The sequence below is a fragment of the Syngnathus floridae genome, chromosome 2, assembly GCF_059516105.1.
Source record: "Syngnathus floridae isolate MCC-2025c chromosome 2, RoL_Sflo_1.0, whole genome shotgun sequence".
Taxonomy (NCBI): domain Eukaryota; kingdom Metazoa; phylum Chordata; class Actinopteri; order Syngnathiformes; family Syngnathidae; genus Syngnathus; species Syngnathus floridae.
The window spans coordinates 21,379,355-21,391,393 of NC_142414.1; the positions used below are offsets into that span (position 1 = coordinate 21,379,355).

Below are 12,039 nucleotides of genomic sequence, written 5' to 3' on the forward strand. Positions count from 1 at the left end.
AATGAAGTCTGCCTAATGGGGCTTACTGTGATTCCCTTTTTTCTTGTCCCGATTTGTCTTTCTTCTTCCTTTCTCCACACTTGGAATTGAGTGCCATTCTTTGGTGTGGGTTTTCCTCCCTTGTCTCTGTATTCTCTGTCATACTCTGTTATATTTGTCCCTTAGTCTCTATACCCAAAAGAATGAAAGGAATAGCCGTTTAAAGTTTTACTTTGATTTTATTGGTCTCGCTCTTCCCCTCAAGGACGCAATATCAGGGACATTTATGAGACTAATATTTCATGGTAACACATGTTAAGTGATGGGCCTCCACAGGATTTGGGTCTGGACTGCCACGTCAGATTATTGTTCCAGGTTCAAGCAACTGAGGATCAATTCATATCCATTATTGCTCTACCAATCATTTTGAATCGTATTGTTGTGGAAATATAAAGGAAACTTTCCCCCCTGAATAAAATCAAGGAAATATAATAAACATTTTGCAAACTTTATTACTGTATATAATATTCAAAATGATGTTTTAGTGTCTTTACTCTTGAATTCACTCATCCATTTTCTTTAGCGCTTATCCAGTTCAGGTTTGTGGGGAGCTGGATTCTGTCCCACCATGCGCCTTTGGAAAAAGACAGATACACGCTGGGCTGCTAGCCAGTCAATGGCACGGCACATATAGATGAGGACAAACATTTACTTTCACATCCTCACTGTCATTGAATGGGAACGGAATCCACGCTGCCTCCACCAAAAACAGGCAAGCGAACTATGGCACCAAACGTAACCACTGTCAATGAGCACAAATGCCTTTGTTTTAACTTTTAAAGCGTAATGAAATATCCGTGTAATTTTTCCAACTCTCGGAATGGTCAAAGTATGAAAATAAGTTAACCATTTAATTAGTAGTAACAACACTTTTGCTTCACAACATCTTTCACTACGTATTTCTAAATGTCAGATCGAGAAGCTTATAAGTTTGAATATGTGACTGACACAGCTCGGACTACTTTACATCCTGTGTTTATTTGTCTATGTGGACTGTTTGTGTGTGTGCAGAACAGCATGCCCATGCGTGTGTATATAACTGTGAAATTGTTTATGTGACTATAACGTGTTTGAGTCAGCGTGTTTGTGTGTGTAGCCATTGGGGCCACTGGCTTGCTTTAAGCACATTCTTTCTTCTGAGTAAATAGCAGGAAGGGAATTGTTTTAACGTATTTCATTTTTCCTTGTGGACTTGACTGGCTCCTGCAGGAGTTCAAGCCATGTTTTTCTTCAGTAGCATAGATTTACTGTGGAATATCAAACATTCCAGTCATATATTTAAAAAGGGGCAATTTTACTGCCATGAGAGAAATCTGGGTTTGGTTCCGGCGTGATTGTAAGTGGGAATGGTGCATTATGATGGAAAAAAACTATCTGGCCATGATGCCAATAATGAAAATTAAAATTATTCCTCAGTGTGGATCTGAACTTTCTGAAATTCATAGAAGTCAGTAGTTAGGACTTTCCTGGTGAGTTGGGCACATTGTGGCAGCTCGTGCTACCTTCAGGTCCAACAGTGTTGTTTTGGTTGTGACATATGGAATTGTTAATATTATCACATTGAAAATTATTAGAAATGTGTTTTAATGTAATGAGAATGAAGTTGAAATATTTTGATTAAAAAGTTGCAATTTGTTAGAAAAATGTCTCTCCAGTGACTGCCAGGTCTAGATCTAGTAATAGGATCATTTGGTAAAAAAAAAAACAACAACAACATATGATTTAATGATTGAACAAACACAACTAGCGAGAGTTCAGTCGCTTTACTGTAATTCTTTTTCAGCAATAGCCTCAAATGTAAATAAAATAAAATAAGGACACCCGATGTCAAGCGTGTTGTTTTTTTTTATTGTTTGTCAGACTCATGCCAAAATGTAACTTAAGTATGGCATACTCAGCAGTCCTCATCTTAAAGCAGTCATACATTTATTTGTGTAATGTTGCACCTTGCAAATGACATCTTTTTTGTCATTACAATTTTTGTAAGATTTTGACTTCAATACTGTAAGACAAGTGCAGCTTTGCACTTGTGGAGATAAGGGAGCTTTGTTGAAGAGGTTCACCTGTAGGGAACGATAGTGGAGCTACATGATGTACATTTACCTTGACCTATACATCAAACACATTGTCATGAGTGTCGACATGAGCACCTTTAAACCTGGGGATGCGTATTCTGCATGTAATTGTGTATGTGAGTGACCTATAACTACCATGGGGGTGGGAGAGGAGGCAGTTGATGCGATTCTGGCTGCATGCTGATGCTCCAAAGTAAGACAGGAAACATTGCAGAGGGTGGAAATGACCGTCTAGATAGGATGGCAACGCAAACATGGAAAAGTGATGAAGTGCCACTCATTCTGTGATTTAAGAGGGATTTATTGGCAGCACTCTGTGCATGAAACATCATCTGTGACTTTGTGACATTAACATTTTATGCAGTGCGTATAAAGAAAATAAACCAAGTGTACTGTTTGTTTATAGCCAGCCTTGGCTTTCACTTTTATAGTGAACATTTATATTCCCAACTTCCTGACAGAAACACAGGAGTGTGATTTTTATCTTTTCATCTCAACATCACAGAGTCATTTTTTTAGGTAGCCCTGTCTTTATCAGTGGCTCATAACTCTTATCAACTTGGAACCCACATTTTCTGATTGTTGCGGAGTAGTGACCCATTTTGTTAAGAACGATTGCACATTTTCTTTTTTTAAAAATAACATCTGAAAAGACATCTACAGTATGTTACATTTATAAACACAGTTCGAACTGAGATTAACACACTGTCAAATGCATATAGCTCGCTATGACATCTGTTAGCCAAAGGCTGAGATGACCCATAGTATTTGTTTATGGAGTAGCTAGAGCACATTTGTAAAATGGGTCTCCAACCCACTTTTGGGTCTTGATCCACCAGTGGAGAATCACTGGTCTAAAAAATAACCAAGATCGAAAATGATCTGTCCATCTATCCCTCCATCTATCCGTATTGATCATCTCTTATTCACTCTCCACCAGTCTGTATTGTAGCAACATCAAGATTTGGATTTCACACCGTTCACTGTTCAAAATGAAGTTTCACCAAGCTTGTTGAATTTCTGTTTCAATTTCAAGTAGTCAGGCCTGAATTCGTTTAGTAAGCATCAACATGGTGTCTCCATTAGATTGTCTAAGCTGGAGTTTTAACACAGACAGCCTGTGGAACTTCCAAACAATCTCGTTTCTTGAGCGCCATTCGTTCCCCTCCATTCATTCTCAGCGACCCTGTTTGGGTTCTGGAAACGATTACTGTGCCAGACGGCCCAATCAGATAAGGCAGCAGCAACTGCAATGGGTCATGGGCAAGGGTTATGGGTCGAATTCCTCGTTCCCTGATTAAAACCACCCTTTGCTGTGTTACATGCTAAACTGTCACTGCTGTGTGGGAGCGCACAAAACCGAAGTGTTGCACTTGGAGGATGATGTCACATTGACTCATTCACTGTGTTGTCTGTCCTTCACTTTTGTTCAACAGAAACAAGAAGGGATGTTTTGGGTGATTTTACTGAACCACAGAAAATTGCAATTTATTTTCACATTTTCAGGGTTGAGTGATTCTTAATGTACTGCGCCCTGTTGACATCAGTTATTACAAAAGAAATCTCTAGGCTGTAAATGTGTGCCAAAGCAACAGGTGTTGCTAAAACTCTAACCAAAAAGGCTATTTTAGCCCACCAGGATACTGCAGAAAGTCATTTAAGAGACAAAGTGTTATTGCTTGAAGCAGAAAGTCACTTTCATAAAGACTGTGAATTCAAAATCAAGTTCATAAAACAGTAAAAACAAGTTTTAACAAAGGGGGAAATGATGACAAAGAAGGCATGCTCTTCGACAGTTTTTGTTATGCATAATTTTTATATATCAGTTTTTGTGTAGCCATCCTGACTTTGCCTCATATGTAGCTGCTTTGCTCTCAATGTCAAAACTGCAGTTGTAGGTCAAGCCTGAATATTGGTGATGCCTATTTATATAATTCCTGTTTCAATATTTCTGGCATTTTCTTTTACACCGGGATCCACAGCTCTTTTTTTATTTCCATATTTTGTGGCTAGGTAATAGCAGCTCAAGAGAGCCGGGACAAGGAGCACATGCCTCATTCATGTCTGGGCCTCAGGTTGACGGTTTTATCTTAAAGTGTATCACTAAGTGTTCACACACGCAAAACCATTTGTATGTTGATGATGTGTGGACTTTTAAGTCCTGTTTAAAAGAAACATGCCTGTGGTGAAATCTTATATGGGCTACATTGAAGGGGATTACTTCTCAACTGCAATGAGTATATCAACTCTGCTCAAACATCTGTGCGTGTGTGTGCGCTACCCTACTCCAGAAGTCCTTTGGGGAAATGAATTGGGCTGATGCTGAGAGGGGCCAGATTAACTGATTTTATCACCACAAATGGGACTTGTTGTCACAATCTTAGGAGATTTCCTTCTCATTTCACTCACTTGCTCTCAAACACATACACACAAACACATGCACAAACACACACGCCATTATCATGCATGAGTATGATTCTACCTGTTTACACTCTGTCACTGTTTGAGGATGCACCTTTTTAGTTAGATGTTACGAAAACGGTATGTAACATTTGTCCGAGGCAAAGGAAGTCGCTTGTCCATTTTCCCGTCATGAGCAGGTATGCATCTGTTCTAGGTGGTAGGCGATCTATGAGTAATGACATTGAATATCATTCTTCAGCTCCTAAAGGAAAGAATAGTCAGTGAAGAGATATACAAAATTGCCAGGTTGGCCAAAAATTGAAAACTTGACCTATGACTCAAACTGAGATCTGTAAAACTTGCAAAAATACAGGTATGCAATCTCACAAATCCTTCTTGCACACTTGGGACTACTACAATTGCAAGCTTTCATAGGGAATAATGATAGATGGGTAAAATAAGGGAAGAGTGAGTGAGTGAGTGAGTGAGTGAGTGAGTGAGTGAGTGAGTGAGTGAGTGAGTGAGTGAGTGAGTGAGTGAGTGAGTGAGTGAGTGAGTGCGTGCGTGCGTGCGTGCGTGCGTCCGTGCGTACGTGTGTGCGCGTGTTTGAAATGCTCGAAACCAAAAAAACTGGTCAAGATGGAGCTGTTGAGCGCTGTCAATCTTCCCATGTGAAGTGAAGAGTTCAGCATCCTGTGGGGTTTTGTCTCCCGGTTTGAAGTTGACATCATGTTTACAGTATTAGATTGCTGCCTCCGAGCAGACATGCTGAGAGACATTCTCAGTCTTTCTCTTGGCGCGAGGCCTTTGGATGATCTCACGGCCCCGCTGACCTTCAGGCCCACGGGTGCTCTCTCCAAATGCCTGAAGGAAAACCGTTTAGTGGCAGAACTTTTACAAAGACTGAAGCCTTGTGTGACTAAATATTTCTTCAGCGGCAGCAGCAGCAGCAGCAGTGGCAGCAGCAGAAGGTTTTCAACTGTGAATGAATGATATGACATATGATGATGATTCACGGAGGGGCGGTATTTATTTGTTTTCTCGCTTGCCCTTGGCATGAACCACAGAAGCCGGGAAACATCAGCAGCACCTTGGGTGTGTTGATTTTCCCCATCTGTTCATCATCAATATGTTCCAAAATACAGATTTATGCTGAATTCCTGCTGCTCACCTCATTGGACCTGTTATTGCTTTTCTGTACTAAGAAAGTATTGAGACTAGTCTTCATCTTACCAATTGTGCACTTCCTGTTTTGTGGGAGCAGCACGCTTTCATTACAGCATGACTATGATCAAATGCAAAAAGAAGGTCCATAAAGGTGTGCTCAGGAGAGTTTGGTGTGGAAGCATTTGTGAGCCCCGACCTAAATCGTATCAATCAGATGTCAACAAATATTATGCCGACTGACTATTGTCAAAATTTGTACAGACACGCTAAACTTCTTAGAAGAGTGGAATGGTGAAGTTTGACTTTTTTTCCCACTTCCCCAAGCTGGAATGACCAGATGTCCAAATGCTTTTGTGTCCAAAATGATTAACATTTTCTGAGGGATCTCCTATATTTACCAGGACAGCTAAATCACTAAGGTCATAATTTCAGAAACTCTTATAGCCTGCCAAATTCTGGACCACGTTCTTGCCCCCACTCAGCTGAATTATTGCTTGCAAGCATTTGCCTCAAGGTTTACAACAGCAGCGAATGAATATCTGTTACATAAAAAAGATGAGAGGAATAAATTCAATAAGTAACATAACAGAAGGAACTGTTTCATAATATACTGTAATAATTGTCTCCTGTTCTTATTATTAAACATTGATGGGCTTCAGAAATGAAAGTCACAGTTTTAGTTTACTTTTACCTTAGTTGACTTATCTATGTATGTATGTGTTAGGAAAGGCAACTCAGAGAAGGGAAAGATGACTAAAGAAAGCAATGTTTTTACAAGGATAAAGGTACAGAATGTGCTGCATTTGTGGACCAAAGTTGAACTTGTCAAGATTTATTCTCTCTACCCCCCCTCCCTGCTATCTTTATTCCTAACCTCACCTTGAACGTCCATCTTACAAGGATGTTTCATCACACATAAGACACCACATTACAGTGGTGGATGACAGCCATCAACCAATGATGTGAAATATTAATAGATTGTTGTAAAACAAAGTACATTATTAATACAAGTTTAATTTCCATTAAAAATAAAATCCAGCTCTGGTACTAGAAACAGCACCACCCCTGGTCATCAGTTTAATGCAAGCGGTACACATGTTGGCACACACTGCAGGAAACAGTCGAAGAAATTTCTCATTTGCTGATTACACTTTGGTGACACTCTTGTAATAGTTTGTCATTTCTCAGAGGGAAATTGTCTTTGCATTTTTGCTGGCCTACAGGGAGGTCAGAAGTTAGGTTCAACTGCAGGCCGCCTGCACACATAAGAGGCGGGTTAGACCTTCTTCCCCCGCCCACCACCCTCCAAGGCTGGGGCCTTGTATGCTGTCAGTGCTAACACTTGTTAATCACAACCAGAGTCAGCAAGCTGCATCATCCCATCCAACTGCAAATGGTAGGGCCATAACAATCTTCCCTGTTCTACTGTGACCAACCTTGTTTTCACATTGGGTCCAGCTTTTATTAGCTGTGGAGTTACAGCATAGAACCAAAGCATGTTGTTCATTTAGTATCATGTAGCAATTCTAAGTGTCTGTAATGTGTAGAGGAGAGGTTATTGGTGGTATGACGTATGGTGAGACAACTGCTTCAGAAACATTACAACCGGCTTGCATTATGATGAATGATGTGTTTTGTTTTTTAAAAATATACTGCCAAGTCACCTAAAGGTCTTTTTTTTTTTTTTTTTTACCACGGATACGTACAAAGCAGTCATTGTTGGTTAACCAGATCATTTTTTCTTCACAGGGATTTTTTTGGAACTATGTATAAAAAATGATTCTGTGAGGAGATACCAACAGTTCAGCTTTTATTTCCTGACACATATTAGTAGGCATCCTTATGTGCAGACCCAGGAAAAGCAAAGGTGGTTGGTTTTAAAAGCAGCCAAGAAGGAGAGGAGGTGTGATAGGTTAAACACTTTGGATTTAGTCAATCTGATCTTAACATCGGCATGAACTTTAATAAGCACTTTCATTTATATTAAAGATGCAAATGTAGCCTTTGCAAGGAGATTGATATGCATGAAGGAAAGTGCGTGTGTGTGTTTTCATGTGTGTGTGTTTGTGTGTCAGGGTCCTCTGTTCATTAGCCCAGTGTAATTGTGTTAGCAGTGTTGCTTGCAGGCTGGGAAGAAAATATCTGTGTTTAAAGGTCACATCAGAGTAGCTATGACATACGAATAGATGACACATGCATTCAAACCCGGAGATATTGTGGCACATGAGCGTGCACGGGCATACACACACTCGCACGCACGTGCGCTAACACTGGCCCTCCCTGTGATGCACATGAAGACACATTTCACCAAATTTGTGAGGGTGAGTGTGTTGCATATGCCCCATCTTGCCTTAAGGTATGCATATGTATTTGTGTGCATGTGTAGGTGTGCGAGGGCCTGATTGGAGCGACACTGTTTAATCAAGTGTAATATGGCTTGACATCTGTGTTAAGGCCGCTGAAAGAGCAGTTACATTATCTCCTGTGTAGAGTGTGTGCATGTATGTGTGTGTGTGTGTGTGTGTGTGTGTGTGTGTTGACGTTATTGCTGTGCATGTGCTTTGCAGCATTTGATCTTATAACGAGATGAATGCAGGATATGCCAAAGAAAGCTCTCTGACATACAGGCTTTGAAGAGAGATTAGAAATAAATAGCAACATAAAGCACTGCAAAGGTACATAAATACCTAAACTGCAGTTCAACGTCTGCCACACTGGAGGCATGTGAACCGCTTGCTCCTCATTGACAACCAATTTAACTTTCTGGTTTGAAAAACTGTTGACTTGTTGCGGTCATGTCAACCTGTGCTTGTTGTTTTGGGTTAACGTAGGGTACTTGTGATGAGAGCTGCTAATTATAGCCCCCTACTATTGTTACAAATTATTGCATCAATAATCTGATGCTTTATTCATCGTTGCCTCGCAGGCAAATGAACTTTTCCGGGCAGAGTTTGTGGTCAGCTACAGAGTAGGTGCTGAAGGAAGTTCAATTTCCTGCTGCAATAGGGTTCTTTGTGGCTGGAGTTATGTGGTTGAGAATTCATGATCAAAACAATGGGGCCAGGAAACATCAGTCCATTTATTTTCTATAGTGCTTTTCTTCATTTGAGTCGCAGTTGAGCTTGAGCGTAGTCCAGCTGACTTTGGGTGAGAGGCAACCACTCATAAATAAATTGACACTTTACCTGCATCAGGAGAGCATGCAAAATCCACATAGGAATGTCGAAGCGAGATCTGAGGCCCAAACGGCAGGACTGTCAGGCAGACATGAAGACATGTTGCCACTAAGTGTTTGTGGTACTGTACTGTCAAATATGATATTAAAAGGGAATGTAAATGAAATATAAAATAATTTTAAAGATATATAGAATAGGGTAATTAAACTGAACGTCACACTGCCTTTAAATTGTGCGGTCTAATGAGTGATCCCCGTTTGCCATTTGCCGCAGAACAAATACAGTGATGGAATCGCTCCATGTTTCTCTCGTCATTTTGTATTTGTGTTTGACTGTCCCATTATAAACAGCTAAAAGTGCATTGGTGAGTGGGCCGCTTCCTGTTTTTTTTTTTTTTTTTTGGCATATTAGGAGCTTGCTTATAAGTCAAATTTTAGCTCACGACACAAAGCTATAAACTCACAAAAAACTTGCAAACAAATAGAGACTTTTCATGTGTGTGGCAAGACAGCTGAAGAAGCTCTGAGGTCAAAATGGGGTCAAGAATAGCTTCTTGTTTTTTTTAAAGGCTTTATCACAGCAGCAACAATAAGTCTCCTGTAGAGGTGATCACTAAAAAAAGCTGTGCTACTTGTATCGTGTACATATCAGTACATCATCCATTTTATATCTGCAAGATTTTTATTGCTATTTATGTCGCAATATAGCTTGTCCTCATCCGGCTCACGTGATTTAATCTGATGTCGTAAAATGAGAAGGATATTGGTCGTTAAAGGCGGCTTGGCTCCAATGTCTCGCAGATCAGCCGTTGTCAAATTAGTGTGTTTACGTCTTCGCCTTCCTAATGGTGGCTGAACATTTGTACTGACAGCTCACTTTACAGCCAGCGCCGCCGCCGCCACAATAAAACAGGCATCTAATGCAACTCCACTATAAAGATGGATGGGATGCATCGCTAAAGCCTCCAAATAGGTGGCCCTTGATTTTCACGCCGTTTCGGAATTTCAGCAATTTTGTCATTGTGTGTTCTGGTATTGTTATTATTTTTCCGCATTTACAAACATACAAACAAAAACACTGTGGAGTTCTTTTTTTAATGCAGATTTAGAATAATGGACTGTGCCATTTTTTTCCCCACATCATCATCCCCCAATGCCCCCTCCATCTCCCTCCTAGTACATCCTTCATTGTTCCCTCCCTCTCATTTTCTTAAACTGCGAAATTGCTGTTCTGTGGTTAGCAGCCAGCTTCGATTATCTTCGCCAAATTCCCTGATAAAGAAGTGTGGTTTTGGCCTATTCAAGCACTTAAAGCCCCGCTAAATGGCTTTAGCTCCAGGGTCCCTGCTTTGGAGGCTCTACACACACACTCACTCACACATATCCGCACGCACGCACGCACGCACGCACGCACGCACGCACGCACGCACGCACGCACGCACGCACGCACGCACGCACGCACGCACGCACGCACGCACGCACGCACACTATCATGACTGTGGACACATAGACGCACACAAACTCATTTCGACACTCCTCATGGGAGCTATTGCTGTGTTTATGATTTGTCAGCACATATTTAATATACAGTAGTGTCAGTTTTACATGTGCAATGTGTCTAAAAAGCAATATTAACAACAAAATATATCTTGGTCTGCCCCAGGACAGCTTCAATGTTTAATTTACTTTTAGAACAATGACAAAGGTGCACTTGGTTTCAGAATTTGAAGCTTACCTGAAAGAAATGTGCAAGCCCAAATATCAAGTGGCTCGGAAGCACTCTCTAGTACCACAAATGTTTATCCTAACAAAGGGGAGGAAGCACTAACGTGGACAAAAGTTGCTATTGACATTTAGATAAAGGACGCAAACAACACCATCAGCCACTCAACACCACTCGTGAATTTAAGCTCTGAGGCAGTTATTAGACATGTTGTTTTAGCACTGCTGTAATGACTGTAAGCAGTTTATTCCAGAGTGATTCATTTCCTGGCCACATTTTTCACTAAAGTGAGCGAAAAATCATATAAGAAAGCTGCGAAGGACCTGACAAACAAGGACATGTCAAAATCATTCACGTCAAAGCTTGACGCATTGTTTTGTTCCAGTGCTTATTGAGAAGCGCATTTTACGTGTTTAGGTTGCTGAAACAATAAACATAGTTAACCCTTTATCTTCTGCTTGATAATTCCAAACCCCTACACAACAATATCAATTGGAGCAGTTCTTGATCGGTATTAATATAAAATGACAAAAGTCTGAAAACTTCAAATGCAATACATCATACTCACCAGAGATTATTTATAGACACTTTATTTCATTGTCCCTCCCTTTAAGCACGCTGTCTACTCCAAAGTGTCAAATAAATCCTTTTCTGATTGAAACAAGCCTGCCAGCAAGTGTTGGCTGACCTATGCTCACAATGGGCACGGAAATGAGTTTTTAATAAAAGTCTGGCTTACATGTTAAGAGCTCTTACACATATAATTGCTGTCAGGATTGAACTGTATCTATTAAATCCTTAAATCCCTTTCCTGATGGAGGTCTCTGAGACAGAATGAGTATATTGTTGAGGAGACTCGCTCAGATTACAAATGATTAGGACTCAACTACACAGCTCTCTGTGAGCTAATGATGAGTTCACCTATCCTCGTGGGTGTGCGTGAACATTATTGGTCTGGAAACGTTATTACTACTGTGTAGGTATGTCATCTAACTAGAGAATACAGGATCTAACATGAAGGTCTAAAGAGCAGGTGTCCAACTGAAGGCCACAATGTCACAATGTCATGTAATGTCACATGGCTAGCAAACGCTTGCGACATTTTCCCTTGACTTCTGTTAAAAAACCTACAAATCATAAAAATTATATTTATCAAATGCAAGGCCAACAAAACTAGCATTGTAGACAAATTCAGAGCAGCTTTGCTTCTGGCCAGGGAACATACTGAAATGGGTGTATAGAAAATGAGATTTTTGTTTGGATTTTGTTCACTTTCTGCACTGATTTTTGGGGTCCTCTTACACTGCAAGCAATTTTATATTTTTACTGTTACAACAGGTCGTCTGAGGGCCGCCGTAACTACGATATAGCCGATGAAAACAAGTTTGACAGCCCTGTTTTCCTGAGAGCTGCTCTGTCATCACTTCTTCTCTTTAGCCAATACAATGAGTTGCTAT

The 12,039-nt window shown here is 40.4% G+C and overlaps 1 protein-coding gene across 4 annotated transcripts in view; it reads left to right on the forward strand.

The window, feature by feature from the left end:
- LOC148402575 (plexin-A1-like) overlaps positions 1-12,039 on the forward strand; it is a 178,090-nt gene that overhangs the window by 24,035 nt on the left and 142,016 nt on the right. The window contains exon 1 of one of the 4 annotated variants that reach the window (XM_088359947.1): positions 6,967-7,080. The exons of the other annotated variants lie outside the window; for them this stretch is intronic. The gene's annotated coding sequence lies outside the window, so the exon portion shown is untranslated. Of the gene's footprint in view, positions 1-6,966; positions 7,081-12,039 lie in introns of those variants that run through there. 4 annotated transcript variants of the gene reach the window in all.